Genomic DNA, 22,604 nt, shown 5'->3' with positions numbered 1-22,604 from the left:
GCTGACCACTTGTCTCGGATTGAACCAGTGGCAGGGACTTCTTCTCCCTCCACTGACATATCAGAAACCTTTCCAGATGAGCAACTCTATGTCATCTGGACAGCACCTTGGTTTGCAGACATTGCAAATTACAAGGCTATAAGATTCATTCCCAAAGAGTACAATAGGAAGCAAGCTCGGAAACTCATGCATGATGCAAAGTACTACTTGTGGGATAAACCATATCTCTTTAAGAGAGAATAATTTGACGCTGTGTATCTGAAGAAGAGGCACAGAGAATCCTATGGCATTGCCATGGATCAGACTATGGAGGACACTTTGGAGGTGAGCGAACAGCCACAAAGATTCTCTAAAGTGGCTTCTACTGGCCCACGCTCTTTAAGGATTCTAGAGAGTTTGTCCGTAACTGTGACAGTTGCCAAAGGGCTGGCAATCTCCCTCATGGTCATGATATGCCTCAATAGGGAATCCTAGAGATTGAGTTACTTGATGTGTGGGGTATAGACTTCATGGGACCCTTCCCACCTTCTTATTCAAACACTTACATCCTTGTGGCAGTAGACTATGTATCTAAATGGGTTGAAGTAATAGCATCACCAACTAATGACACTAGAGTAGTAATGAAGTTCCTCCAAAAGAACATCTTCAGCAGATTTGGTGTCCCTCGGACGCTGATCAGTGATGGAGGTACTCATTTCTGCAATAGACAGCTTGATTTTGTCTTAAGCCGTTACGGAGTTCGCTATAAAGTGGCAACACCATATCAACCCCAAACAAATGGGCAAGCTGAAGTCTCAAATAGAGAACTAAAGCGAATCCTAGAGAGGACAGTAAGCGCCTCTAGAAAGGGTTGGGCTTGAAAGCTTGATGATGCTCTATGGGCATACAAAATAGCTTTCAAAACCCCCTATAGGAACATCACCATATCAACTGGTGTATGGAAAATCCTGTCATTTGCCAGTGGAACTAGAACACAAGGCCTATTGGGCAACTAGATTCCTCAACCTTGATACTAAAGTAGTAGGAGAGAAACGGCTACTCCAACTAAATAAGCTAGATGAATTCCGCTTAGCTGCATTTGAAAATGCAAAGATCTATAAAGAAAAGCAAAAAGGTGGCATGACAAGAAGATATCTTCCAGAGTCTTTGAACCAGGACAAAAGGTTCTGCTCTTCAACTCAAGACTCAAATTATTCCCTGGAAAACTCAAATCTTATTGGAAGGGACCATATGTGATTACTAGTGTATCACCTTATGGGCACATAGAACTTCAAGGTAAATATTCAGACAATAGGTTCACTGTCAATGGACAGAGAGTCAAGCATTACCTTGAAGGAGATATTGAGCCAGGAGGCTCAACACTGCTACTAAGTTAAGAATAGTGAAGTCCAGCTAAAGACATTAAAGAAGCGCTTGTTGGGAGGCAACCTAATAATTAATAGCATATTATTTTCTATTTTTTTAATTGTTCCTGTTTGAATTAATTTTGTTCATAATTAAGTTTTATTAATTTGTTTTTAGTGATCATGAATATTATTTAACAGAGACAGAATGATGCAGAACAGAAAACAGAACACCTTGGAGGAAGCACTTTTTTGGCGTTAAACGCCAGAAATGGGTGCCCAGCGGGTGTTTAACGCCCATGGAGGGGTGGCAACTCAGCGTTGAATGCCAGCCAGGGAGCCTGGCTAGGCATTCAACGCCCAATGAGGCAGACATACCTGGCCAGCCAGGGGCACTGGCTGGGCGTTCAACGCCCATAAAGGATCGGTAGCCTAGCGTTGAATACCAGAATGGATGCCATTCTGGGCGTTCAATGCCCAACAAGAGGAAACAGCCAGCGTTAAACGCCAGGATCCAGCCATTCTGGGCGTTCAACGCCAGACAAAGGGCCAGGAAGGTAACTTGTTCAAAACCTTATCTTTTTCTCTTCTTCTCCATTCAAACTACCATTTTAAATTTTAATTTTGAAACTCCATGACTTTTTCAAATCTTTTTCAAATATTTCAAACTCAAATTGATTTTAAATTTAAAATATTTTCAAATCTTTTTCAAAACCTCATATCTTTTTCAACTAGTTCTCAAATTCTTTCAAATCTTTTCTTATCTTTTGAAATTCTTATCTTTTAAACTTTAAAACCTTTTTATTTTCTATCTTATCTTTTACATCTTTTTCATATCTTTTATGATTAATCAAAATTTAAAAACTTATATTTCTCTATCGTTTTTAAATCTTCCTTATCTTTATTTGAAATTAATTTTCGAAAATCTCTTCACCCCCTTCCTATATATATTCGTGTTCACCTCTCTCTTCTTTACCCCCTCTTCATTTGAATACTCTTCTCCTCTTCTCCTCTCCTTCATCTTCTTCATCTTCCTTTCTTCCTTTTTGCTCGAGGACGAGCAAACCTTTTAACTTTGTTATGGAAGGAGCCTTGTTCTCTCATTAAAATTCGAACACCATGGCTCCAAAAAGTGGTAAAACAAGAAGAATGTTATCATAAGATAATAAGTAACAGGCCAGTGATTCCTGAGGTTAGATTCGAATTAGGAGAAGAAAAATACCTGGAGATTCAAGAGCAAATTCGAAAGAGAGACTGGGAGATTCTAGCCAATCCTGAGATCACTGTTGGATTCAACATGATCCATGAATTCTATGCAAATCTGTGGATGACAAATAAGCACAAGAAAGATGGAATAGCATTCCATACTTTTCACACTATGGTCAGGGAAAAGATCATTTATTTTTATCTGGATAGGGTGAGAGAGATCTTTAAATTACCCTTGCAAAAGGATGACCCTGATTCCTACAATAGAAGGGCGGTAGCTAATCGAAAGCTGGATTAAGTCCTAGAGGACATATTCCTGCCTGAAACTCAATGGATTGAGGATGCAAAAGGCAACCCAAATCAGCTGAAAAGACTGGATCTCAAGCCAATTGCTAGAGGATGGCTAGACTTCATTGGGCGTTCTATACTCCCAAAAGGAAGGCAACTGAGCCTCCCCAAGAGATCCCTCCAATTGAATATTGGGATCAGTTGAAAGCATCCGTGATGCAACTGTAAACCACCTTGGATCAACTAAGAAAGGAGCAAAAAGATCATACTAGCATCATTTGCAAACTGGTCAAGGAACAAGAGAAGCAAGGGCTTGAGGTAGAAGAGTTGAAGCGCCAGAAGCTCTCCTTCAAAGAGCCCAGCGCCTCCCATGCTTAAGGTGGTTGAGTTCCACCTCCCATATTTCTATTATTCTAATTCCTATTCCTCATATTTAAGTTTACATGATCACTAGTAGTATTTAAGTCTTTATTTTTAGTTTTTTTCTGCCTTTCAATTTGAAGAATTGCATAAGCATTAGTAATAATTAAGTTTTACTTTCCAATTAGCTATAAAATATTTCTCTTATCATCATTAAACATAAATAAAATAGTGAATTTTTTTAGAAGAATTAGAGATACATAAATTTTTGAGTTATATAATAAGAATGGTTCAATTATTTTGATGTGGTGGTATTGCTTTTGTTTTTTGAATGTATGAATGAACAGTGCATATTTGAAATTGGAATTAAGAATGTTGGCTCTTGAAAGAATGATGATAAAAGTGAAGTATTATTGGTGATTTGAAAAATCCAAAAATTGATTCTTGAAGCAAGAAAATGTAGCAAAAAAGAAAGATGCAATAAAAAGAAAAAAAAACAATTGCATGCAAAAAAAAATGAAAAAAATAAAGTAGAAAAAGCCAATAACCCTTTAAACAAAAGGTAAAGGTAAAAGGATCCAAGGCTTTGAGTATCAATGGTTAGGAGGGCCTAAAGGAAACAAAATCCTGGCCTAAGCGGCTCAACCAAGCTTTCCCTAACCATATGCTTGTGGTGTGAAGGTGTCAAGTGAAAAGCTTGAGACTGAGCAGTTAAAGTCGTGATCCAAAGAAAAAAGAGCGTGCTTAAGAACTCTGGACACCTCTATCTGGGGATTCTAGCAAAGCTGAATCACAATCTGAAAGAGTTCACCCAGTTAAGTGTCTGTAGCATTTATGTATCCGGTGGTAATACTGGAAAATAAAGTTCTTAGGGCCACGGCCAAGACTCTAAAAAGCTGTGTTCAAGAATAAAAAAGAACTAAACTAGGAGAGTCAATAATATCATCTGGATTATAAGTCCCGCTCATCTAATTGAAACTGAGCTTCATTGAAAACTCTGAAATTTATTGTATCTTAGTCTTCCTTTTATCCTACTTTATTTTTGGTTGCTTGGGGACAAGCAACAGTTTAAGTTTGGTGTTGTGATGAGCGGATATTTTATACGCTTTTTGCCATCATTTTCATAGGTTTTAGTGTTAAATTCACATTTTTCGATTCTACTTTGAGTTTGTGTATTTTTGTGCAATTTCAGGTATTTTTTGGCTGAAATTGAGGAGCTAGAGCAAAAGTCTGATTCAGAGGCAGAGAAAGTGCTGCAGATGTTGTCAGGATCTGACCTCCTTACACTCAAAAGAGCTTTTCTGGAGCTACAGAAATCCAAATGGAGTGTTCTCAATGGCTAAGGAAAGCTAACATCTAGGGATTTCCAGAAATATATAATAGTCCATACTTTGCTTCAGAATAGAAGGCCCAAAACTGGCATTCAACGCCAGCCATCTACCCCAGTCCAGGCGTTCAACGCCCACAAGGGAGTAGCCAGCGTTCCAATGCCCAAGAAGGACCTCCAAGCAGGCATTCAATGCCAAGGAGCCACCCTAGCTCATGGAGACACTCAAAGCTCAGCCCAAACACTCACCAAGTGTGCCTCGAAAGTTGATTTTTACACTGAATGACTATTTTACCCTTCTTATGTAATCCTTAGTCATTAGTTTAGTATTTAAAGGATATTCTACATCATCTTAAGGGACTTTTGACACTTTACACGTTTACATTGTATTTTCTATTAGTATGAGTCACTAAACCTCCTAAGTTGAGGCTAGGAGCTCTGCTGAGTTTTATGAATTAATAAAAGTACTACTGTTCTATCTCAATTCGTGTTTGATTTTATATTCTAAGATGTATCTTCGTTCTTCATCCTTATGAATGCATTGAACCGGCACAAGGTTATCTCATTCTACATGGGTTTGGAGTGAGTCTTTCATCGGACAATAATGAACCACTAGCTTGATCATACATCTCTTAGATGGCTAATCCACGACTTCATTGGGGACTTCTCGAGACATGAATTCAGCCGAGGCACGGGAAGATTAGAGTCTTTGTGGTAAAGGTTAGAACCACAAGGCACAGCATTCCCTGATTCGGAAGATTCGACCTTGTCTGTGGCGTTTTGAGTAGGATCATCAAGGGGAATGAACTGCCGGAGCTTCACCCTCAATCAAACTGGATCTGCACTAACCATGGGGTTCAGCACTGGAGGAGAATTGGCGACCTCTCAATAAAGGCGTTGATCACATACAGCCTGCCATAGAAGAAATCATTAACAGTTGGAGTATACAGTAAGACCGGATTAATCCAGAAAAATAAAGCATCTCTGAGGCTTTAACCATCTTCTTATCGTTGCATTCACCTTCAATTGAGTAACGTTATCTTTATTTTACTTTTATTCACTTTAAACAAACAAACAACTTTTCTATCTACCTGACTAAGATCTACAAGACAACCACAGTTTGATTCAAATCACAATCTTCGTGGGATCGACCCTGACTCACTCAGGTATTACTTGGACGACCTAGTGCACTTGTTGGTTCAGTTGTGCAAAGTTTAATTCTGCACACCACTCTCTCTTTTTAAAATAAAAAAATAAAAAACTACTTGATCACAGCTAAATGTTGGTTCAGAAATTCACAAGTTATAAAACTTGAATTCGTCAATAGTATAGTTCTAAACCGACAAATAACCCTATTAAAGTTTAGAAAATTGTCACAATTAAAATCAAATACTTGGAGTTTTAAATCCCGGGTCATTCTCCCACGGAATGGCAATTGGGTGTACAAGTATTAGCTATGAAAGATGGGAGTTGATCGTAATAAACGGGAATTTAATTTGCAAGAAAGTAAATAACGAGCAATGAGCAAAAGACAAAGGGAATTAAACTAAAATCAATTAAAACAAGGTAAAGGAAATTCAAGCAAAAAGGATCTTGGCAAGGGTTGAGAGTCAAGGATCACTATCCTTATCATTATCCACGAACATGGCAATTGTGAAAAGTTAATCCCACTTCATCATCCCTTAAATATCGGGGAAAATCAAGCATGTATAATTGATCTCAATCCACAAATCCTAACCAACTTACGAATTAAATTTGGTAAAAGATTAGTCTTAGTGGAAACTAAATCAACTAACAATGCTGAATCACCAATCAATATTGGATATCAATGACTCAAGGTCACCTAAGTCCTCAATCTCAAGCCAATGATGCAAAATTCTTCTCTATAACTAGGTGAGATATTTCATCAAACACTTAGAAGGCATAAAAGAAAAACATCTTAAGTTGCTAGAATCAATAAAATCTATAAAAAAATTAAAAAGAAAGAAAATGCGTAAAGTGGAAATGGGGAAGGGAAAACGCGAAGGGAGAAGGGTGGGGGGAGGAGGGTTCGGGAAGAAGTGTGGGAAGGGAAAGGGAAGGGTCCTCGCCGCCGCTGCTCCTGCTCCTCGTCGTTCGGTCCTCCCCTCGGCGTCGCCCTTGTGTCGCCGAACCTCGACCTCGCAGCGCCGTGACTTGAGCCCTAGCCTCTCCGCGACCCACCCTCACCGCGACGTGTCTAGCTCGCGCCCTTGTGTTCCTCGTCGTCATCGAAGAGGTGGTGGTTGCCCTCATGTTCCTCGCGTCCTCTAGCAGCGTCCTTCAGAGGGATTTTTGGTAATTATATTTATGGATTTTTGGTTCTTGTAATTAAAGATGAATTTCAGGATTTTTTTATTATTGTAATTGCATCTGAGTTTCATCTAAATTTTAGTTCCGAGTTTTGTTAATGTTTCTGAGTTTCGATGATGATGAGGATGATTTTCTTATTTTTCTGAGTTCTGAGTTCTGGGTTTTTATTTTTCTGAGTTTTGAGTTCTGCTTTCTGAGTTTTGATGATGATGACGATGATGATGATTTTCTAAGTTCTGGGTGGGGTGGTGCAGATAGTGATGGAGTGGTAGTGGGTGGGAGGTGGTGGTTTTCAGAGTTCTGGGGGTGATGCATGTTCTGGGGGGGGGTGTGATGCAGATGCAGTTGTAGATGATGATTTTCTGAGTTCTGTGGGTGATGCAGATGCAGATGAAGATTTTTTGAGTTTCTGGTTCTGCTTTTGCTTCTCGTTGATTTTGGGGAAGAAGGGGGATGGGTATTTTCTTCTAAAGGACGATTTTAGAACTAAAGTAAATCTTCGATACCATTTTGTAGCAAAAAAAAGGCCGCGGACGAAATAAATTTTCAGCCCCTATGATGAGCGGATAATTTATACGCTTTTTGGCATTGTTTTTACATAGTTTTCGGTATAATTTAGTTAGTTTTTAGTATATTTTTATTAGTTTTTAAATAAAAATAACATTTCAAGACTTTACTATGAGTTTGTGTGTTTTTCTGTGATTTCAGGTAATTTCTGGCTGAAATTAAGGGACTTGAGCAAAAATCAGATTCAGAGGTTGAAGAAGGACTGCAGATGCTGTTGGATTCTGACCTCCCTGCACTCAAAGTAGATTTTCTGGAGCTACAGAACTTCAAATGGTACGCTCTCAATTGCGTTGGAAAGTAGACATCTAGGGCTTTCCAGAAATATATAATAGTCTATACTTTGCCCGAGTTTAGATGACGCAAACTGGCGTTTAACGCCAGTTTCATGCTGCATTCTGGAGTTAAATGCCAGAAACAGGTTGCAAGGTGGAGTTAAACGCCAGAAACAGGTTACAAACTAGCGTTCAACTCCAAGAAAAGCCTCTACACATGTAAAGCTCAATGCTCAGCCCAAGCACACACCAAGTGGGCCCCAGAAGTGGATTTCTGCATCATTTACTCATTTCTGTAAACCCTAGTAACTAGTTTAGCATAAATAGGACTTTTTACTATTGTATTTATATCCTGAGTTTTATTTTTAGATCTATCCTTAGTTTTGATCTTGAGATCACGTTTGGGGGCTGGCCATTCGGCCATGCCTGAACCTTCATCACTTATGTATTTTCAACGGTAGAGTTTCTACACACCATAGATTAAGGTGTGGAGCTCTGCTATTCCTCATGAATTAATACAAAGTGCTATCATTTTTCTATTCAATTCAAGCTTATTCCGATTCTAAGATATTCATTCGCACCTCAATATGAATGTGATGATCGTGACAGTCATCATCATTCCCAACCTATGAACGCGTGCCTGACAACTACTTCCGTTCTACCTTAGATTGAATGAGTATCTCTGGGATTCCTCAATCAGAATCTTCATGGTATAAGTTAGAATCCATGGACGGCCATTCTTGAGATCCGGAAAGTCTAAACCTTGTCTGTGGTATTCCGAGTAGGATCTGGGAAGGGATGGCTGCGACGAGCTTCAAACTCGCGAGTGTTGGGCATAGTGACAGACGCAAAAGGATCAATGGATCCTATTCCAGCATGATCGAGAACCTAGCCATGCAGTGACAGCGCATTGGACCATTTTCACTGAGAGGACAGGATGTAGCCATTTGAGTCTAGTGTCAATTTTTAAGTTTGGTGTCAAATTGCATGTTGTTATTTTTCTTGCATTTTCGAAAATTCATGCATTGCATTCTTCATGATCTTCAAGTTGTTCTTGGTAAGTCTTCTTGTTTGATCTTTAAAATTTCTTGTTTTGTGTCTTTTCTTGTTTTTCATATGCATTTTCAATTTGTTAGTGTCTAAAAATAAAAAATCTTTAAGTTTGGTGTCTTGCATGTTTTTCTTCTCTTCACAATTTTCAAAAATAAGTTCTTGGTGTTCATCTTGACATTCAAAGTGTTCTTGGTGTTCATCTTGACATTCATAGTGTTCTTGCATGCATCATGTATTTTGATCCAAAATTTTCATGCATTGAGTCTTTTTGATGTTTTTCTCTTTCATCATTAAAAATTCAAAAATAAAAAAAATATCTTTCCCTTTTTCACTCATAAATTTTCGAAAATTTGAGTTGACTTTTTCAAAATTTTTTAAAATTTAGTTGTTTCTTATGACTCAAATCAAATTTTCAATTTAAAAATTCTATCTTTTTCAAATCTTTTTTCAAAAATCAAATCTTTTTCATTTTTTCTTTCATATTTTCGAAAACTTTATGATTGATTTTCAAAATCTTTTTCTTATTTCTAATTCATATTTTTGAAATTAATGCTAACAATTAATGTGATTGATTAAAAATTTTTAAGTTTGTTACTTGCATAGTAAGAAAGGTTCAATCTTTAAACTTTAGAATCATATCTTTTTAGTTTCTTGTTAGTCAAGTAATCAACTTTAATTTTCAAAATCAAATTTTTTTTAAATTTCTTTTTCAAATCTTTTTCAAAATAAATTTCAATCACATCTTTTTCAAAATCAATTTCAAAATCTTTTCTAACTTCTTTTCTAACCTCTTATCTTTTCAAAAATTGATTTTCAAATCTTTTTCAAACTAATCCTATCTTTTTGTTTGATTCTTATCTTTTTTCAAAACTACCTAACTAATTCTATCTCTAATTTTCGAAAATCACCTTCATCTTTTTCAAAATTCGTTTTTAAATTAACTAATTGTTTTACATTTAATTTAATTTGATTTAATTTTTCCTTTCTTAATTTTCAAATTTTTTTTATTTTAATTCTAATTTAAAAACAAAAATACTTTTATTTTATTCTATCTAATTTTCGAAAATTCTTCTCCCTCACCTCCTTCTATTTATTTATTCATTTACTAACACTCCTCTTCATCCAAGAATTCGAACCTATTCCTCACCCTTGTGTTTGGATTCTCCTTCTTCTATTCATATCTTCTTCTACTCACATAAAGGAATCTCTATATTGTGACATAGAGGATTCCATATTTTCTGTTCTCTTCTTTTTCATATGAGCAGGAATAAGGATAAGAACATTCTTGTTGAAGCTGATCCTGAACCTGAAAGAACTCTAAAGAGGAAGCTAAGGGAAGCTAAAGCACAACTCTCTGGAGAAAATTTGACAGAAATTTTCGAAAAAGAAGGAGACATGGCCGAAAATAATAACAATGCAAGGAAGATGCTTGGTGACTTTACTGCACCTAACTCCAACTTACATGGAAGAAGCATCTCAATCCCTGCCGTTGGAGCAAATAATTTTGAGCTGAAACCTCAACTAGTTTCTCTGATGCAACAGAATTGCAAGTTTTATGGACTTCCATCAAAAGATCCTTTTCAGTTCTTAACTGAATTCTTGCAAATCTGTGATACTGTTAAGACCAATAGAGTTGATCCCGAGGTCTACAGGCTTATGCTTTTCCCATTTGCTATAAGAGACAGAGCTAGAATATGGTTGGAATCTCAACCTAAAGACAGCCTGAACTCTTGGGATAAGCTGGTCACGGCTTTCTTAGCCAAGTTCTTTCCTCCTCAAAAGCTTAGCAAGCTTAGAGTGGATGTTCAAACCTTCAGACAGAAGGAAGGTGAATCCCTCTATGAAGCTTGGGAGAGATACAAGGAACTGACCAAAAAGTGTCCTTCTGACATGCTTTCAGAATGGACCATCCTGGATATATTCTATGATGGTCTGTCTGAATTATCAAAGATGTCATTGGACCATTCTACATGTGGATCTATTCACCTAAAGAAAATGCCTGCAGAAGCTCAGGAACTCACTGACATGGTTGCAAATAACCAGTTCATGTATACTTCTGAAAGGAATCCTGTGAATAATGGGACGCCGCAAAAGCAGAGAGTTCTTAAAATTGATACTCTGAATGCCATATTGGCTCAGAACAAAATATTGACTCAGCAAGTCAATATGATTTCTCAGAGTCTGAATGGATTGAAGGAATCATGCATCCAACAGTACTAAAGAGGCATCTTCTGAAGAAGAAGCTTATGATCCTGAGAACCCTGCAATAGCAGAGGTGAATTACATGGGTGAACCCTATGGAAACACCTATAATTCCTCATGGAAAAATCATCCAAATTTCTCATGGAAGGGTCAACAAAAGCCTCAACAAGGCTTTAATAATGGTTGAAGAAACAGGTTTAGCAATAGCAAGCCTTTTTCATCATCCACTCAGCAACAGACAGAGAATTCTGAGCAGAATCCATCTAGCTTAGCAAATATAGTCTCTGATCTATCTAAGGCCACTGTAAGTTTCATGAATGAAACAAGGTCCTCCATTAGGAATTTGGAGGCACAAGTGGGCCAGTTGAGTAAAAGAGTCACTGAAACTCCTCCTAGTACTCTCCCAAGCAATACAGAAGAAAATCTAAAGAGAGAGTGCAAGGCCATTGATTTAACCATCATGGCCGAACCTACAAGGGAGGGGGAGGACATGAATCCTAGCCTGGGACGTCCAGTGACCAATAAGAAGTTTTCCTTTGAGGAACCAAAGGAATCTGAGGCTCATCTAGAGACCATAGAGATTCCATTGAACCTCCTTCTGCCCTTTATGAGCTCTGATGAGTATTCTTCCTCTGAAGAGGATGAAGAAATTACTGAAGAGCAAGTTGCTAAGTACCTTGGTGCAATCATGAAGCTGAATGCCAAATTATTTGGTAATGAGACTTGGGAAGATGAACCTCCCTTGCTCACCAATGAACTAAATGCATTGGATAAGCAAAAATTACCTCAAAAGAAACAGGATCCTGGCAAATTCTTAATACCCTGTACCATAGGCACCATGACCTTTGAGAAGGCTCTGTGTGACCTGGGGTCAGGAATAAACTTAATGCCACTCTCTGTAATGGAGAAACTTGGGATCTTTGAGGTGCAAGCTGCTAGAATATCATTAGAGATGGCAGACAACTCAAGAAAATAGGCTTATGGACAAGTAGAGGACGTGTTAGTAAAGGTTGAAGGCCTTTACATCCCTGCTGATTTCATAATCCTAGACACTAGGAAGGAAGAGGATGAATCCATCATCCTTGGAAGACCCTTCCTAGCCACAGCAAGAGCTGTGATTGATGTGGACAGAGGAGAGTTGGTCCTTCAACTGCATGAGGACAACCTTGTGTTTAAGACTCAAGGATCTCCTTCTGTAACCATGGAGAGGAAGCATGAAAAGCTTCTCTCACTGCAGAGTCAACTAAAGCCCCCACAGTCAAACTCTAAGTTTGGTGTTGAACCCCCACATTCAAACTCTAAGTTTAGTGTTGGGAGGTTCCAACCTTACTTTGATTATCTGTGAGGCTCCATGAGAGCTCACTGTCAAGCTATTGATATTAAAAGAAGCGCTTGTTGGGAGGCAACCCAATGTTATCTAATTATATTTATTTATTTTCTATTGTTATTTTATATTTTCTTTAGGTTGATGATCATGTGAAGTCACAAAAACTACTGAAAAATCAAAAACAGAATGAAAAACAGCATTGAAAATAGCACACCCTGGAGGAGAGCAGTCTGGCGTTTAAACGCCAGAAACAAGCATCTGTCTGGCGTTTAACGCCAGAAACAAGCATCTGCCTGGCGTTAAACGCCAGAAACAAGCTACATTTGGGCGTTTAACGCCAGAAACAGGCAGTAGTCTGGCGTTAAATGCCAGGATTGCATAGCAAGGGCGTTTTACACGCCTAATTGGGGCAGGGATGTTAAGTCCTTGACCCCACTTAATCTGTGGACCCCACAGGATCCCCTCAGGATCTATGGACCCCACAGGACCCCATAGGATCTGTGGACCCCACAGGATCCCCACATTTTCTTCTCTCCTCTTCACACCTTTTCATAACTCTCTTCCCCAAATACCCTTCACCAATCACCTCAATCACTCTTTCCCATCACCCCCTCACCACTCACATCCATCTTCTCTTCCCCATAAACCCCACCTACCTTCAAAATTCAAACTATTTTCCCTCCCAAACCCAACCCTAACGGCCGAACCCTAACCCTCCCCACACTCCTATATAAACCCCTCATTCCTTCTTTATTTTCACACAACACAACCCTCTCTTCTTCCCCTTGGCCGAATACACCCCTCTCTCCCTCTCCTCCATTTCTCTTCTTCTTCTCTTTTTTTCTTTCTTCTTTTGCTCGGGGACGAGCAAACATTTTAAGTTTGGTGTGGTAAAAGCATAGCTTTTTATTTTTCCATAACCATTTATGGCACCTAAGGCCAGAGAAATCTCTAGAAAGAGGAAAGGGAAGGCAATTGCTTCCACCTCTGAGTCATGAGAGATGGAGAGATTCATCTCAAAGGTCCATCAAGTGAAGTTGTGGCCAAGAAGAAAGTGATCCCTGAGGTTCCTTTCAAGCTCAAAAAGAATGAGTATTCGGAGATCTGACTTGAGATCCAAAGAAGAGGTTGGGAAGTTCTCACCAACCCCATTCAACAAGTCGGGATCCTAATGGTTCAAGAGTTCTATGTAAACGCATGGATCACTAGGAACCATGATCAAGGTGTGAGCCCGAATCCAAAGCATTGGCTTACCATGGTTCGGGAAAAATACTTAGATTTCAGTCCGGAAAATGTAAGGCTGGCGTTCAACTTGCCAATGATGGAAGAGAACGCACGCCCCTACACAAGAAGGGTCAACTTTGATCAAAGGTTGGACCAAGTCCTCATAGACATATGTGAGGAAGGAGCTCAATGGAAAATTGACTCAAGAGGCAAGCCGGTTCAATTAAGAAGGCATGACCTCAAACCAGTGGCTAGGGGATGGCTAGAGTTCATTCAACGCTCAATCATTCCTACTAGTAACTGGTCTGAAGTTACTATAGACTGGGCCATCATGATCCAAAGTATCATGATTGGAGAGGAGGTGGAAGTTCATGAGATTATACCTCAAGAACTTTACAAGGTGGCTGACAAGTCCTCCACTTGGGCAAGGTTAGCCTTTCCTTACCTCATATGCCACCTCTGCAATTCGGCTGGAATTGACATAGAGGGAGACATCCTCATTGAAGAGGACAAACCCATCACTAAGAAAAGGATGGAGCAAATAAGAGATCATGGACCTCAACAAGAGCATGAGGAAATTCCCCACCATGAAATCCCTGAGATGCCTCAAGGGATGCACTTTCCTCCACAAAACTATTGGGAGCAAATCAACACCTCCCTAGGAGAATTAAGTTCCAATATGGGACAACTAAGGGTGGAGCACCAAGAGCATTCCATCATCCTCCATGAAATTAGAGAAGATCAAAGAGCTATGAGGGAGGAGCAACAAAGGCAAGGAAGAGACATAGAGGAGCTCAAAAGCACCATTGGTTCTTCAAGAAGAGGAAGATGCCATCCTCACTAAGGTGGACTCATTCCTTAATCTCCTTGTCTATTTATTTTACTATTTTTCGATTTTTGAGCCTTATGTTTTATTGATGTTTGTGTCTTTACTATATGATCATTAGTGTTTAAGCGTCTATGTCTTAAAGCTATGAATGTCCTATGAATCCATCACCTCTCTTAAATGAAAACTGTTTTAAAAACAAAAGAACAAGAAGTTCAGGGTTTCAAATTCATCCTTGAAACTAGTTTAATTATTTTGATGTGGTGACAATACTTTTTGTTTTCTGAATAAATGCTTGAACAGTGCATATGTCTTTTGAAGTTGTTGTTTATGAATGTTAAATATGTTAGCTCTTGAAGAATAAGGAAAAAAGGAGAAATATTATTTGATAATCTGAAAAATCATAAAAATGATTCTTGAAGCAAGAAAAAATAGTGAATACAAAAGCTTGCAGAAAAAAAAAGAAAAAAATAGCAAAAAAAAAAAGAAAGAAAAAGAAAAAGCAAGCAGAAAAAGCCAAAAGCTCTTTAAACCAAAAGGCAAGAGCAAAAAGCCAATAGCCCTTAAAACCAAAAGGCAAGGGTAAATAAAAAGGATCCAAGGCTTTGAGCATCAGTGGATAGGAGGGCCTAAAGGAATAAAATCCTGGCCTAAGCGGCTAAACCAAGCTGTCCCTAACCATGTGCTTGTGGCGTGAAGGTGTCAAGTGAAAACTTGAGACTGAGCGGTTAAAGTCAAGGTCCAAAGCAAAAAAAAAAAAAGAGTGTGCTTAAGAACCCTGGACACCTCTAATTGGGGACTTTAGCAAAGCTGAGTCACAATCTGAAAAGGTTCACCCAGTTATGTGTCTGTGGCGTTTATGTATCCGGTGGTAATACTGGAAAACAAAGTGCTTAGGGCCACGGCCAAGACTCATAAAGTAGCTGTGTTCAAGAATCAACATACTGAACTAGGAGAATCAATAACACTATCTGAACTCTGAGTTCCTATAGACGCCAATCATTCTGAACTTCAATGGATAAAGTGAGATGCCAAAACTATTCAAGAGGCAAAAAGCTACAGGTCCCGCTCATCTGATTGGAGCTACGTTTCATTGATATTTTGGAATTTATAGTATATTCTCTTATTTTTATCCTATTTTATTTTCATTTGCTTGGGGACAAGCAACAATTTAAGTTTGGTGTTGTGATGAGCGGATAATTTATACGCTTTTTGGCATTGTTTTTACATAGTTTTCAGTATAATTTAGTTAGTTTTTTGTATATTTTTATTAGTTTTTAAATAAAAATCACATTTCTGGACTTTACTATGAGTTTGTGTGTTTTTCTGTGATTTCAGGTAATTTCTGGCTGAAATTGAGGGACTTGAGCAAAAATAAGATTCAGAGGTTGAAGAAGGACTGCAGATGCTGTTGGATTCTGACCTCCCTGCACTCAAAGTGAATTTTCTGGAGCTACAGAATTTCAAATGGCGCGCTCTTAATTGCGTTGAAAAGTAGACATCCAGGGCTTTCCAACAATATGTAATAGTTCATACTTTGCCTGAGTTTAGATGACGCAAACTGGCATTCAACACCAGTTCCATGCTGCATTCTGGAGTTAAACGCCAGAAACAGGTTGCAAAGTGGAGTTAAACGCCAGAAACAGGTTACAAATTGGCGTTCAACTCCAAGAAAAGCCTCTACACATGTAAAGCTCAATGCTCAGCCCAAGCACACACCAAGTGGGTCCCAGAAGTGGATTTCTGCATCATTTACTCATTTCTGTAAACCCTAGTAACTAGTTTAGCATAAATAGAACTTTTTACTATTGTATTTATATCCTGAGTTTTATTTTCAGATCTATCCTTAGTTTTGATCTTGAGATCACGTTTGGGGGCTGGCCATTCGGCCATGCCTGAACCTTCATCACTTATGTATTTTCAACGGTAGAGTTTCTACACACCATAGATTAAGGTGTGGAGCTCTGCTATTCCTCATGAATTAATACAAAGTACTATCATTTTTCTATTCAATTCAAGCTTATTCCGATTCTAAGATATTCATTCACACCTCAATATGAATGTGATGATCGTGACAGTCATCATCATTCCCAACCTATGAACGCGTGCCTGACATCCACTTCCGTTCTACCTTAGATTGAATGAGTATCTCTGGGATTCCTCAATCAGAATCTTCGTGGTATAAGTTAGAATCCATGGACGGCCATTCTTGAGATCCGAAAAGTCTAAACCTTGTCTGTGGTATTCCGAGTAGGATCTGGGAAGGGATGGCTACGATGAGCTTCAAACTCGCGAGTGCTGGCCGTAGTGACAGACGCAAAAGGATCAATGGATCCTATTCCAGCATGATCGAGAACCGACAGATGATTAGCCATGCAGTGACAGCGCATTGGACCATTTTCACTGAGAGGACAGGATGTAGCCATTGACAACGGTGATGCCTAATAATAGCTTGCCACAGAAAGGAGTATGAATGATTGGATGAAGACAATAGGAAAGCATAGGTTCAGGAGGAACGAACGCATCTCTATACGCTTATCTGAAATTTTCACCAATGAATTACATAAGTATCACTATCTTTATTTTATATTTTATTTATCTTTTAATTATTAAATCTCTATAATTATATGAATCCGCCTGACTGAGATTTACAAAGTGATCATAGCTTGCTTCAAGCCAACAATCTCCGTGGGATCGACCCTTACTCACGTAAGGTTTATTACTTGGACGAACCAGTGCACTTGCTGGTTAGTTGTGCGAAGTCGTGACAAAGAATTAAGATTATGAACGTGTGTATTGAGTTTTTAGCGCCGTTACCAAGGAATAGAACCGTCACGATTTCCGTGCACCACCTACCTTAGGGACCAAAATCGTACTTAACCTTAATATAACAACTTAAGCAAGCATTAATAAACATGAAAACATCAAATTGCATTAAAGGTAAAAAAAATTCAATAGGAGTTCATAAAACTAAAATGACAAGAACAATAAAAACTAACATGAAAATATATCAAACTACGGTGGTAGAACAATAAAATGTAATAAAAACTAAACTAAAACAAGATTAAAACCTAATTTTAGAGATAAATTAAACTAAGAAACCCTAAATTTTAGAGATAAGTTGGAACTTCTCTCTCTAGAATTCTACCTAAACATCATAGTACACTCTAATACTCCTTCTCACTATTTGGTTGATTTCCCCGGAATTCTTGCTTCAAATGCTTCAGAAATGAGTTGGATTGGGCCAAAATTAGGCCAGAAATTGCGAGCTACGTGTTCTTTTAAATGAGTCACGTGCTACAAGTCGTGCGTATACATAAGCCATGCGTATGCACGAATTGGAGGAGATGCGTATGCACGACCCATGCGTATGCACAACCTGGCAGATTTTCAAAACTCATTTTCTTCATGAATTCTCCACTTTTGCATGCTTTCTCTCCACTTCTTCAAGCCATTCTTACCTTCATCACTCAACAAACACATCAAGGCATCGAATGTGATATAAGTGAATCAAATTTTAACAATTTAATGGTCCTAAAAGCATGTTTTTAACACAAAAGCACATTTAGAAGAAATTTACAAATGCATTCTAAATGAATAAGAGCAAGATAAGTTGATAAAATCTACTCTTTTCAACCCAAAAATTAAGATAAAATATGGGTTTATCACTACTTTAATATAAAAGAGAAGAAGAAGGAAACTAACTATGGTTGGGTTACCTCCTAACAGGCGCTCTTTTAACGTCTTTAGCTTGACTCACAACATTACTAGGGTGGAAGTTGGATTGCTTCACAACACCTTTTTCAAACATTTTCCTCCATTGAATGATCATCCTCTAACTCTTCTTTGTTTTTAGAGCTTGAGTGTTGTAGAGAGTTCTCAAGGGTTCTTTTATCAACAATTTTTTGGACTAATAAATCAATTAGATTAACCCTCACACAACTTTCTGATTCACTTGGGTGTTGCATGGGTTTAAAGACATTAAAAACCATCTGTTCCTCATGCACCCTTAGTGTTACCTCACCTTTCTGGACATCTATGAGAGCTCATGCAGTGGCTAAGAAAGGTCTCCCAAACATGATAAAAGCATCCTCATCCTCTTTCATGTCAAGGATCACGAAATCAGCAAGGAAGATAAACTTTTTTACTTGGACCAATGCATTTTCTACTGTCCTATGTAAAAACTTTATTGATCTGTTGGCCAGTTGCAAGGATATATTTGTTGGCTTGACTTCTTCAATTTCTAGCTTCCTTATCATAGACAGAGAAATCAAATTAATGCTTGCCCCTAAATCACAAAGATCCTTTTCAACGGTGACATCCCCAATTGCACAAGGAATTTGGAAACTTTCTGGATCTTTTAGCTTTTGAGGTAGTTTTCTTTGAATAAGGGCATTGCATTCTTTGGTGAGTTTCACTATTTCATCCTCCTAGATGGTTTTTTTCTTATATATGAGTTCCTTCATGAACTTGGTATAGAGGACATTTATTCTAAGGCTTTTGTAAAAGGAATGTTAACTTGCAGCTCCTTAAACACCTCTAGAAATTTGGAGAGTTGATTCTCCTAATTCTGCTTCTGTAGCCTTTTGAGGATATGGAATCCTTGGTGAATAGGCCTTCACATTCTCTTTTTTTATTTATTTATGTAAGAGTATTCTCTTTTTTTTATTTCTCCTCATTTTTCTCTTCTGAAGGCTCCTCAGCTTGTCCTTTATTCTCCTTGAGAATCTTCTTGTTAACTACTCTTCTGCTTCTCAAGTTGATACTCTTGCACTCCTTTCAAGGGTTTGGTATTGTGTCACTCAGAAAAGGATTTGCTAGCTTCTCTGTCAATTACTTGACATCTATCCCATTTGCACTTCTATATTTCTGATGGATGCTTCTTGATTTCAAGTTTGCTCTTGTTTCTTGCATCAAGTTTTGGGTTTATTGCACAAAGGTAGCAGTGGATTGGGAAGTTTTTCTATTGCACAAACGTAGCATGGATCATTGAAGTTTTTTTCTCCTTGATTTCTCCAACTAAAATTAGGGTGATTCCTCCAGTCAGGGTTTTAAGTTTTTGTGAACGGGTCATTCTTTGGCTTTGAAAAATATCCCATGAAATTTACTTGCTCAGTAGATAAATGGACTTCTTTGAATAATTCACACCCTTCCCTCTGAAGTGCCCCTTCATACAAGCCACATGTAGCTTGTGTTCCTATGGCTGAAACTTACCTCTATTCTAGTTGTTTTGTGAGTGAAGAGAGTTGCTGAAATATAATTCTGTATTGTATTAGGATTATATTCATGGTGTCCAATGCCATCACTAATTTTTTATGATTTTTTCGTATGAGTACATGAAATTGTTAGCTGCCACTTTTTCGATAAACTCCAATTCTTCTTTAGGTGTCTTTCTATGTAATGAGCCTCCCGCGGATGAGTCGATGATGGTTCTTGAGGCTTGAAAGACTCCACCATAAAAAGTTTGGATTTACATCCACTCAGAAAAAGCATGATGTGAGCATTTTTTGAGTATCTCCTTATATCTTTTCTATGCTTGATAGAGTGATTCATCATCCTTCTGGAAGAAGGAATTTATGTCCTTCCTCAATCGAGACAACTTCTGGGGTAGAAAGTATTTAGTTAAAAATTTGTTAACTAAATCATCTTATGATGTTATGCTACCCGGAGGTTTAGCTTGGAGTCATTGCTTAGCTCTATCTCTCAAAGAGAATGGAAATAGCCATAACCAGAGGGATTCAAGGCTAGCTCCATTATTACTCTTTATTATAACACATAGATATAGAAAACTAGCTATGTGGACATTCAGATCTTCTTGAGGGTTACCACTGAATTGATCTTGCTTCACTAATTGGATTAGTAAGGGTTTTAGTTCAAAATTATTCGCTTGAACTGTGGGTCTCATTATGTTACTTTCAGAACTATTAGTGGCAGGTGTGATGTAATCACGAATGGTCCTTCTCACATTATTGTTCTCCTCTACCATTCTCTCTTCCACTTCTCTCCTAGTCATTGATTTCTTCCTTAATTGTGCAAGTGTTCTTTCTATTTCAAGATCAAAGAGTGTGCAATCTTCTCTCCCTTGCATGCACAAAAACAAAAAAAGAAATAAAAGATGCCGTGTAGAATAAAGAAGAAGAGGAATAAAAGAAGTTAAAAGATCTAACTCAGTGATTCATCTAAATGTGTGTTGTCAATCTCAGTTAATCCTCGGTAATGGCACTAAAAACTTGATAGTCCGAATCTTGATGGCACTAATCTTGGCAAGTGCACCAAATCACTTCAAGTAATACTATGGTGAGTAGATATAATTCCCATGATGATTAAAGGAGTGAGCAAGTAACTTCTAATCGAATCTTCTAATTAGATCAACCGAACCTTTGCAGGAGGAAGGATGTGAATCTTGAAAAAATAACAGTAAAGTATAGTGTGTTTGGTGTGAGTGAATGCTTATGAAATAGTTAGAGAAATAAACAGTGGAATGAGATGTTAAGGTTTTGGAGATGTTTAATTTCTAGAAAAGGCAACATTATGTTTATTTACTTTGATTCATGCAAGATAATTTCACGATAAATCATATACAATCAAACTCCAATTCTTTGGCAATTCAATTTCTCTTTATCTTATTTAATCGCCAATTCATTAGTCAATTAATTAAGAAAAAGAGGTTAGTACAATTTCAATTTAATGTCGCACAACCTTTTAAAAGCTATCCTTAGTCAATTTGAAAATTTATAAGAAAGAGTTTCAAGCTAATCCTGATATTAACTTTTCCAAGAGAATAAAGAGATCCAAAATAGAATTAAAATATTTCCCAATACTTCTAACCATTAAGATGAAGAATAAAACTCAATTCTTGAAAAAGTATCAATGCATTAATCAAAATAAAATGAACAATCAAATTACCATTCCATGAAAATTAAACAGAGCTCCTAACCCTAACAAAAGAGGATTAGTGACTCGTGATAAACAGAAAAATAAACTAAAACTCCTAAAGCTAACAAACTCCTCTTTTAGAGAATTACCATTTTTCTACTTTTCTTTAACCTTCTTACCCTCTAACAAATTCCTCCAACCCCAAGAGGGATTGTTCCTAGCCTCTACTTTTAGAAATTCAGAATACCTAAAATATTTGTTTTTATATACTCGATGCAATAGCGAATTCGTTCTTGTCTGTAACCGTCATTCTTGATTGCGTAACATAGTTAAATTAAAGGCTCTGATATCTTTAAAATTCAGTCCTCCTCGATTCTTTGGTATACATACTACACTCTATCTCACCCATTGCACATTCTTCTTTCCGCATCCTGTTGATCCTAGCAAAACTGTATGATCATTCTAAGAATTTCTTTCACAAGGGTCTTTAAAAGATTGAAACAGCTAAGAGTATACGTAGGTATTGTCATTGCCACTACTTTGATAAACACCTTTCAACCACTCGCTAATCATAAAGATTGTTTCCGTTGTTGAAGATTATTGAAAACCTTAAGTATAATTGTATTTTTTTAATAGAATATTCTATTAAAAATGTCTTAGTGTATCATGATTTATAATATTTTAGTTTAATTATTATTTAATAATAGTATAAAAATTTATTCAAATATTTGTATTCTTATAAATTTTAAGATAGGTAAATTATGGAGTCAAACATATTTCTAAATATAGAATACAATAATTATAGGTATTTTATAAAAAAATTAAAAATAATAGTTTAATTTTTTTTCTAAATATACCTTGTTTTTATTGAATTCTCCACAAAAGTAATATGATGCAAAGGGGACAAAATAGAAGACAATTTGAGAGGACTCTATTTCGGAAGAGTAAGTGTTCCTCTATATAGATATGAAACACTTGGGTTTCTACTCTTTTAGAGCCACAACACGTATATTTGCGACACCTTACTTTACATTAACACATGTATCTATTAATTTTCTGGCAAGTACTTTTTAATCATTTTCTATCTCACATCTCACATTATTACTTTTATGGGAGACATTTATTTTAATTTATTAGTATTAACATGTTTGATTCTTTCTAATACAATAAGATAGATACTTAGTTATACAATATATTTACACCGAATTTGATTATGTTTGTGGTTTGGTTCAGTTTTTTAAAAACGAGTCATCCAAATTAACTTTACATAAAATGTTCGGCTTAATTTGATTTGTTTTTCTTTAAGCCCACCAAATCAAATTAAAGCATACCAATTAGAATTTGATTAATTTGATTCCGTTCTTTATCAAATATCTATGTTTTTATTTTAATCTGTTTTTTT

At 37.2% G+C, this 22,604-nt stretch overlaps 1 non-coding gene and 1 pseudogene across 1 annotated transcript; one reads left to right on the top strand and one right to left on the bottom strand.

Moving 5' to 3' along the window:
• Positions 1 to 10,535: 10,535 nt before the first annotated feature.
• LOC112725777 (small nucleolar RNA R71) lies at positions 10,536 to 10,643 on the bottom strand. The gene has a single exon (XR_003164860.1). It is a non-coding gene; the product is annotated as a small nucleolar RNA R71 (small nucleolar RNA).
• Positions 10,644 to 19,812: 9,169 nt separating this feature from the next.
• LOC112724877 (small nucleolar RNA R71) lies at positions 19,813 to 19,910 on the top strand (annotated as a pseudogene).
• Positions 19,911 to 22,604: the final 2,694 nt, after the last annotated feature.

This window comes from Arachis hypogaea, chromosome 11, assembly GCF_003086295.3.
Source record: "Arachis hypogaea cultivar Tifrunner chromosome 11, arahy.Tifrunner.gnm2.J5K5, whole genome shotgun sequence".
Classification (NCBI taxonomy): Eukaryota; Viridiplantae; Streptophyta; class Magnoliopsida; order Fabales; family Fabaceae; genus Arachis; species Arachis hypogaea.
Note: the sequence above shows the minus strand (reverse complement) of the source record. Positions and strands in the feature narration are given on the sequence as shown.